Source organism: Amaranthus tricolor, chromosome 2 (genome assembly GCF_026212465.1).
Source record: "Amaranthus tricolor cultivar Red isolate AtriRed21 chromosome 2, ASM2621246v1, whole genome shotgun sequence".
In the NCBI taxonomy this organism is placed as follows: domain Eukaryota; kingdom Viridiplantae; phylum Streptophyta; class Magnoliopsida; order Caryophyllales; family Amaranthaceae; genus Amaranthus; species Amaranthus tricolor.
This window is the reverse complement of record NC_080048.1, coordinates 31,767,618-31,776,284: the sequence shown is the minus strand read 5'-3', so window position 1 is coordinate 31,776,284 and position 8,667 is coordinate 31,767,618. Positions and strand designations below refer to the sequence as shown.

The following is an 8,667-nucleotide window of genomic DNA, read 5'->3' as shown; positions in this document are numbered from 1 at the left end:
TTATGTTCATTTCTTTATTCCACTACTTTTTGTTAAAAATTTGTTCATGTATGAAAGAGTGTGTGACTTGAGTCTTGTGTAGAAGAGTTTAGTCTTAAAGGTTAAAGTAACAAACCATAATTACTAGACCTTAAGCATGTACTATTATGAGTAGTAATGGACACTCCAATTCATGATGTAGTACACACTCTCATTGTGTGCATAAAACATATGTATGGAGTGTGTTCATATGGGTTTGTCATTGATATATAAGGCAATATAGTACACACAAGCTAGATAAAGCTATGGGAGCATATAGGAGACCATAGGGAAGCTAAAAGACTGTGCAACAAGCTAGAAAGAGGCGTCTGAAATGGCTTAGCACCTGCTGTTTGCTTGAATCTGAATTCTGATTTTGTCTCAGTTTCCCAAGTTCCCTATTGGCTTATTTATATGTGTAGTGCTTTATTATATAGATTAAAGCCAAGCTACAAAGCTTGAGCTTCCCATTATCTATCCTTACCACTCTCCTTTAATTCTCTACTCAATGTAATGCTCACACACACAAACTCTATTAATGTTATTCCTTAAACATTGTAATGAGCTTTCAAGCTACTCTATCCTTTAAACACATGATGATACACTAGCCTAGGATGGTGGATGTAGCCTCATTAATGGTGAACCAACTTAAATCTTGGTGTTAATTTTTTATATACTTTTATTGCTTAAATCACCTTAATACTTTCATATAACCATGATTCATTAGTACACCTTCAAGCCATGGTCATCAACCTTTCGTGCCATCTTTAGTACCACGCTTCCACATTCGTTAACCTACTCTAACAATTAGTATCAGAGCCAAAGGTTTGGTTGCTGATTATTATGGTGTCCCTTGGTGTTTTGGGTTGTATTCAACCACTTACAATGAACAAAGGTTTTGGTGAAGCAACATTCTGTTTTTTTGGGTAAGTTAAGGTTGTTTTGGTGTTTAAAAGGTGTTATAAGGTGAATGGAAACTTAAAGTAAGAAGATGCTTTTCAAAGACTCAAACTCAAAGTCTCAAGAGAGGTGTTGAGACAAAGTTGGGTAAAAAGAGAAGAGTGAAGGGGTTAGTTGGATTGCTCTTGATGGTCAAAGAGTGTCTCTATTATAATTGCTCTTATTGAGTTTGTTGTTCGTCCCCCTTATTTGGAGTTGGTAAGAATGTTTCTTGAAACCTCTCCTCAAATTTTTCACATTTCATTAAAATGGATATGTTTATTTAAATGGTTCAAGATTTGTCGGGATTTTTTGTTTTACACTCTTAACTTGATATTTGCCATATTTTTTCTAATACAAGTTTTTGAGTGAATCCTTGCTTTGGTTGAGATAATTTGTGAAGTGGGTTTTTTGAGTGAATCTTGATTAAAGGTTTTGTCTTTCATCGCTATCATATAAGTTCTCTATTTTGTCGATTAGCAAATGTGTGCTTGTAAGAAGTAAGACTAATGGATAGAGTCTTTTTTGGGAAAAATATGAACAAGAGTCATGACTTGGTAATTATTTTTGGTGACCATGTTTTAATGTTTAATTACAAGTCTAGGACTAGTTATGCCAAACTAGTAATGTTTGTGATAAGCATGTTGAAAATGCTTATGTTAATCATGTTAATGATTTTGTGATGAAGTTGGTTACTCTTATTTGCTATTTGTGTACATGGGTGGTTATTATTTGGTCTAAGCTTCCGAAACCGCTTTATGTCCCCAAATTTGAGATAACTTAATGTCCCTTGGTACTAGTAAGTTTATGTGGGTTTAATGATACATTGGTGAAGGTGGAGTTATGATGATGGTGACTGGTTCATTATAGACATTGATGGAACCAATTGTTGTCAAAACATCTTGTTTGGCATCATGCTCATAGTTGTTGGCATTCATGTTTCCAAAAACTTAATCCAAGTATCTTGTTTTGTTAAAGAACCACAATTTGAGGAAATTTTGTTGTTTGAGCAAAAAGATGTCTCCTTTTTGATACAACTTCCTATCAACAAGTTCATGGTGTTCTTGGTTGATTTTGGAAGAGTTTGTAAGTCTTTTGGTGTATACTCCATTTGGGTCTTTATAAGACATTTGCATATGGTCATCTTGATGCGTATGTGTTTGGTGAGTATGCTTTAGCGCCTTTGGTTAGGTGTTCTTTTGGAGTGTTGTTGGATTCGTGTTTTTCTAAGGTGATCTTTATTTTTGGTAGACTCAAGTCAAGGTGGAGATTGAAAGAGCGTGTGACTTGAGTCTTGTATAGAAGAGTATAGTCTTAAAGGTCAAAGTAACAAACCATAATTACTAGACCTTAAGCATGTACTATTATGAGTAGTAATGGACACTCCAATTCATGATGTTGTACACACTCTCATTGTGTGCATAAAACAAGTGTATGGAGTGTGTTCACATAGGTTTGTTATTGAAATATAAGGCAACGTAGTACACAAGAGCTAGATAAAGTTATGGGAGCATAGAGGACACCATAAGGAAGCTAGAAGACTGTGCAACAAGATGGGAAAAGGCTTCAGAAACAGCCTAGCACCTGTTGTTTGCTTGCTTTTGAATTCTGATTTTGTCTTAGCTTCCCAAGTTCCCCATTGGCTTATTTATATGTGTAGTGCTTTATTGTATAGAGTAGAGCCAAGCTACAAAGCTTGAGCCTCCCATTATCGATCCTTACCACTCTCCTATAATTCTCTACTCAATGTAGTGCTCTCACACACAAACTCCATTAATGTTATTACTTCAACATTGTAATGAGCTTTCAGGCTCCTCTATCCTTTAAACACATAATGATACACTAGCCTAGGATGGTGGATGTAGCCTCATTAATGGCGAACCACCTTAAATCTTGGTGTTGATGTTTTATTACTTTTAGTGCTTAAATCACCTTGATACTTGCATATAACCATGGTTCGTTATTGCACCTTCAAGCCATGGTCATAACTTTTCGTGCCACCTTTAGGCCCACGCTTCCGCATTCGTTAGCCTACTCTAACAATGTTAAACATATTTTTTTTACATGAATCTTTTTATAAACTAAGATCATCATAAAATGGGTATTTTATCTCTAAAACCAAGAAAATCATCACTGAAAGTCAGTTATAATCGAAAATAAGAAGATGTATATCAACAAACATATAAATTTTCTTACTTAAGGATTTAAGTAAAATTATGGGACTTGATTAAGGATATTGCTCAACATAATAAGTATACTCCAAATATATTAAAATCATCACAAGTATTAATTTAACCTCAACTAAAGAAAGTTAAGTGCATGTTAGAAATCCAAAATTATCATTGATTTTTGGATAAATGCAATATGTTTAGTTAAAGAGTAGGAGTTGAGACTTGAAAAGCAAGGACCCGAAGTTGGAACCACTTCTAAAAACGCATAGGAGCTTACGTTGGAGCTTACGGAATATTTATATAGACTTGGAATCGAGATATGTCACATGGGGTGATTTTTTAATGGATTTAAGAACATGTTGGAAAAGTTTGTGTATATAAAATTCCCACAAAATGATATCAGAATGATAATTTTGAGTATTCAATCATTTATTACATGTATAATTATTGTGGGCATCATGCATGCATGTTGATTATGAATTGTTGTATGTTTAAATGCATGTTTAACACTACTTTGTGAACGTTATTGTGATGGAAATGATTTTATGAACTTCGAAAATATTTGAAATGCATTTTAAAAGTAATTTCCAGTAGCTACATGTTAAGAAAATCTCTTGGATATTTTTGTTGAAATTTATTCGTTAAAATGATATTTTAATAGATTTTAAGGTGTGAAATACTCTTATTATGAAACTTGGTATTAGATAAACTCTTGAACATAAAAAGTAATTAATAAAATCATATTATAATGTCTTTGAAAAGATTTGGCCAGAATATAATTAGTTTGGAATTTTTCATAATTTTTGAGTAATCGTTAAATTGTTTATCGTTAAATTGTTTATCGGTAATTGTGAAATAGTAAAATATAAAATAATTACCAAGTAAAGACATATGGACTTGAAAGTTTTATCACATACTCATATGGACAGTGACTAAAATTATTACAAGTTTGGAAAGATTTTGTTGACATTTAAGGACCTTAATAATTTTTACTCGGTTATTAATAATATTTAAGCTAGAAAATGGTAAAATATAAAATAAATACTAAATGACGTCTTTTGGACATGAAAATTTTATAAGACACTTATATAAATAGTAGATACATGCTATCAAATTTATATGGATTGTCGTGACCATATATGGACTTAAATAAACTCTATTTGGTTTATCGGTGAAATAACGACATTAATTATTAAAAATACCCCGTGTGATTTTTAATGATTGTTTAAAATTTTATATCCCTTAAAATAGTTTCTAAAACATCATAGAATTTTTATATTATTTTATTCAGACTCCAATCATTTTGAACCGATTTTATTCTATATATCGATAAAATGCCTATACAAAATAATAAAATATCATACATGACTTAATTAATTTGGGCCTTGTTGAAGAATTCATATGTTTTTTGTAAATCAATTATCGATTTTATTACCGACAAAACTATCTTGTATTTAAGAAAATAGTGTTTTATGAAATCTTCTGTCATAATGATTTTATAGACTTATGAACTATGTTCTGGTTGTTTTGAATGAATTTTAAAACTCTTTTAAGTTACATTTACTTTTAGAAAGATTGAAATGAAACATTTTAGTGGTTTCTTTGAAAATTCATATTGAATTTTAATCACTTCTTGTTATGATGCATTTTCATACATGCTAGTGATGTGCCAATATAAAACAAAGGTTATATTTGATGATATGATTATGCTAAGCATGTTTTGCCCATGTGGGAATTATGATTTAATTTTGCTATGTTACAAATAAAATATATTTTGCTCTGTTGCAAATAAAAAATGTTTATCATATGAAAAAAGTTAATATTGTTAACTTTTCAAATGCTATTAAAATTACAAGATATATATTATATACAAAACTTTTTCAGCCTAAATGGGAGGTACATATGTCATAGCAAATGTTATGTGCATGATTAAACGGCTCACCAATGCTGAGCACGTATTGTTCACAATACCATTGTGTTACACTTGTAGGACATGTCGCGGACGATAAACTGACTACCAAACGAGTAATAGGATGACTCACAGAGTACCAATGCAAACTTATGATATGAGTTTGAAATTGATTTGGATCCATTGAGATCTTATGATTTATGATGAAGAATGAGAATTTGGAATTACTATAAAATCATTAAACTGGGTTTGTATGGTAATGTGATTTATCAAATGAAAAAGCATCTTTGAAAATGAATTTACTCAAATCAAAAGGTTGTAATAACTTGTTTTACGGGTACTAGCATGTTTATACTCAACCTTTTTGCTGATATTATGCTTTGTATGTTTTTATTCCATTGGTTTTGTTTTTAGAGTAACCCCCATGGCATCTCGACGGAGAATGGATATCTGAGTGAAAGATGAACCCAAGTTTGAGTATGACTCCCTTTTGTTTAGATTCTCTTCACTCCATTTAAAGATGTAATTTGAACTTTGGACTTATTTCGATTTGGTTGTAATTTCCTTTATTTTGGACAGTTAAGACTTCTGTTATATTGCTTTAGTTTTGGTTCAAATATTCTACTTGGACATTGCTTTGCCCTTTAAGTAACCCCATAATTGTGTTGGCAAAATTAAACTTCCACTTGATTAATACTAAATTTCAGTTAGTGTTGGCCTTCATAATTCGAGGCAGTTACACCCCAAATTTGAGAGAGAGTCTATGTTAGATTAATGAGTGTTATTATTAATTGTGAGAGTGTTTGAAGGTTCTCAAATAGAGTCTTGTATTATTTGTCGTTAATAATAATATTAGGGTGAAAGAGTTCTTTCACTTAAAATTATAAATCTTTGAGTTTGTTCCATATTTTTTGTGTATCCCATTTAAAGTATTTGTTGTTTTTCCCAACACAGTGGTATCAAGAGCCAAGGTTCGTGGTAGTAGTGATGGAAAAATTAATAAGTGAGAGATTTCTATTCAATCCATTTAATGGTAAGAATAATTTTACATTATGGCAAAGCACGGTGAATTAAAGATATGTTAATCCAACAACGGTTATATATATCTCTTGAAGATAAGAAGCCCACGGACATTGAAGAATCAAAGTGGATTGACATGAAGTTGCGTGCGTCATCAACTATCAGATTAGCACTTGCACCAGAGACAAATTATGGTGTTCTTGAGGTGAATAACCCCATGATTTTATGGGAACAATTAGCAAAAGCTTATCAGTCAAAATCTTTAAATTAATTGTCTCATTTAATTTTTGAACTTTGTACAATGCACTAATTTATTTATAAATATATCTGATTGTGTTTAATTAAAAATTATTAAAATTGATATTAATAAAAAATACAGTGTATTAATCAAATAAGATCTCACATAACCATATTTTAATATGTAAATTAAAATATATACAAATTTAGAGTGCTCGATAAATAATGTCAAAAAACAAAATGAATTATATCTCTTTTGTATAAGTACATCAAATATAGAAGTACTACCGGAAGTAATGTTAATGAGATTATAACTTTTAACGTTAGCTTAATATCATCTGAGAGGACAATCTCAACTAAATATATACGATAATAGATATATTTATTAGATTAAAATTATAATCAATTAAGTTTGGGGAATTTGTACACAATCAACCAACTTTTGTGATCAGACAATTATTTATTATTTATTTTTAAATAATTTTACCTATTTAATATATTTGCTTAAATTTAATCTAACTTTTCTTTATATATTCTTCAAAAAAAATTTTGTGATCAGACAATTAGGAATAAACAATATTGGAGTTTATTTGTGTTTTAGCAACAGCCAATCTCTGAGTGACGTCTCTAAGTCTAGTCCATTGTAATTAAACTAAAAGATGATATTGGGCTAACCAACTTAGGGATGATCTTTCAAAAAATAGTCTCTTACAAGAATTTGTGGTTTTACAACAATTGTACCAAACAAGTCAGTTTATTAATAAATAATCAATTATTTAGTTTATTTTCAACTGATCGAGCAACGATTAATACGTTGTTTACAATTTATTCTTAAGTTTAACCTTTATTATTTTTATTGAGCAGTCTCTAGTACTTCTAAAACAATTTTATTTAGACTTTTACTTAGTCGTATTCAAAATGAATGATCGAAGACTAGTCCATACAACTAATCTAGATTAAAAAAATATTAAATACCAAACGACTACAAATAAATACTCCCTCCGTTCTTTTTTGATCTTCTACATTATTATAACGAGTAGTTTCAAAAGTTCTTCCACTTTAGAATACTTTCTATTTTTAGAAAGTTTTTATCTCATTTTTACCCCTTTAAAACCCCCTTTTCTTTTATTATACCCCTTTTCTTTTATTTATAATTATTTTCTCTCTCATACTTTCAATACAATCATTACTTCACACTACTATTTAATTAAAATAATACCCACTACAACCTCATACTTCCAATACAATCATTACTTCGCACTACTATTTAATTAAAATAATAACCACTAGAACCCAAATATTTTATTTGAAAAACCCAAAGTGAAAGATAAAAAAAAACGGAGGGAGTATTTTATATGCAAATATAAATATTTTGATTAATTTAATAGAGCTATTTAAACCAATTTTAAAAAATGTCGTTGTGAGACCTCTCATCGTATGTTATGGGTTTTTAGACATAAAACAATCCAGGAGCCCTGCAAGCCTGCAACTTTACAGCTTACATGATTGAACAATGAAGTTATTAAATGATTATTAATATTTTAAGCATGAAGATTTAACAAAAGTGGACGTGCCGGAGTGGTTATCGGGCATGACTAGAAATCATGTGGGCTCTGCCCGCGCAGGTTCGAATCCTGCCGTCCACGTTTTGTCACTTCGCTCTACATGTGTGTCTTTTACTTAAATTTATGAATTTGTGATGTTTATTTAGATGTACAAAATTATTGTTTACATTTATATTATAGTGTTTTTAGGAAATGGATTTTTTCTTAAATTTTTCGTGTTTGTCAAATAGTCAAAATAATATTATTTGATAAACATCTTTTGAAACTGCCTGAAAACTGAGATTTATGAATCATTGTTTTTAGGATTTTTATCTATTTTATTTATAATAAACAGTCAAATATTAATAATTTACGGGTATGGGTTGCCGTTTTCTGTCATTCCCTAGCCAGATCATAATTTCTATTAGTGAGATATACCGGGTATAATTAGAGATGTTCATTCGAATGATCGAGTCGGCTTCGGAGGGGTGTCATTCGGTTCAGTTGTATTTCGGATTGGTTATTTTTCGGCTGTGTGTTACAACGGGTCACACTCGGGTCGAGTCGATTAGTCACGGTTTGGTTGGAGATCGGTTATTCAAGCTATCGGGTTAGCATCGGTTCGGTGTCGGTTGAAGTTTGTGTCGAGTGTCAATCGGTCTCGGGTTGCCATCGGTTACTCATTGGTTCGGTTTTGTCGGGTACAGATCGGGTTCGGTTTTTTTTTTTTAAAACAGAATTCGACTACGTATTACTAATTGCTATCGATCGAATCAATATCAAATTAAGTTGTTAGTCATTCTTTAATTGATGACAAGATTTCCTTTAC

The 8,667-nt window shown here is 30.9% G+C and overlaps 1 non-coding gene across 1 annotated transcript; it reads left to right on the top strand.

Annotated features, from left to right (window-relative positions):
- Positions 1 to 7,858: 7,858 nt before the first annotated feature.
- On the top strand, positions 7,859 to 7,940 carry TRNAS-AGA (transfer RNA serine (anticodon AGA)). Its single transcript has one exon. It is a non-coding gene; the product is annotated as a tRNA-Ser (tRNA).
- The last annotated feature ends 727 nt before the right edge of the window (positions 7,941 to 8,667 follow it).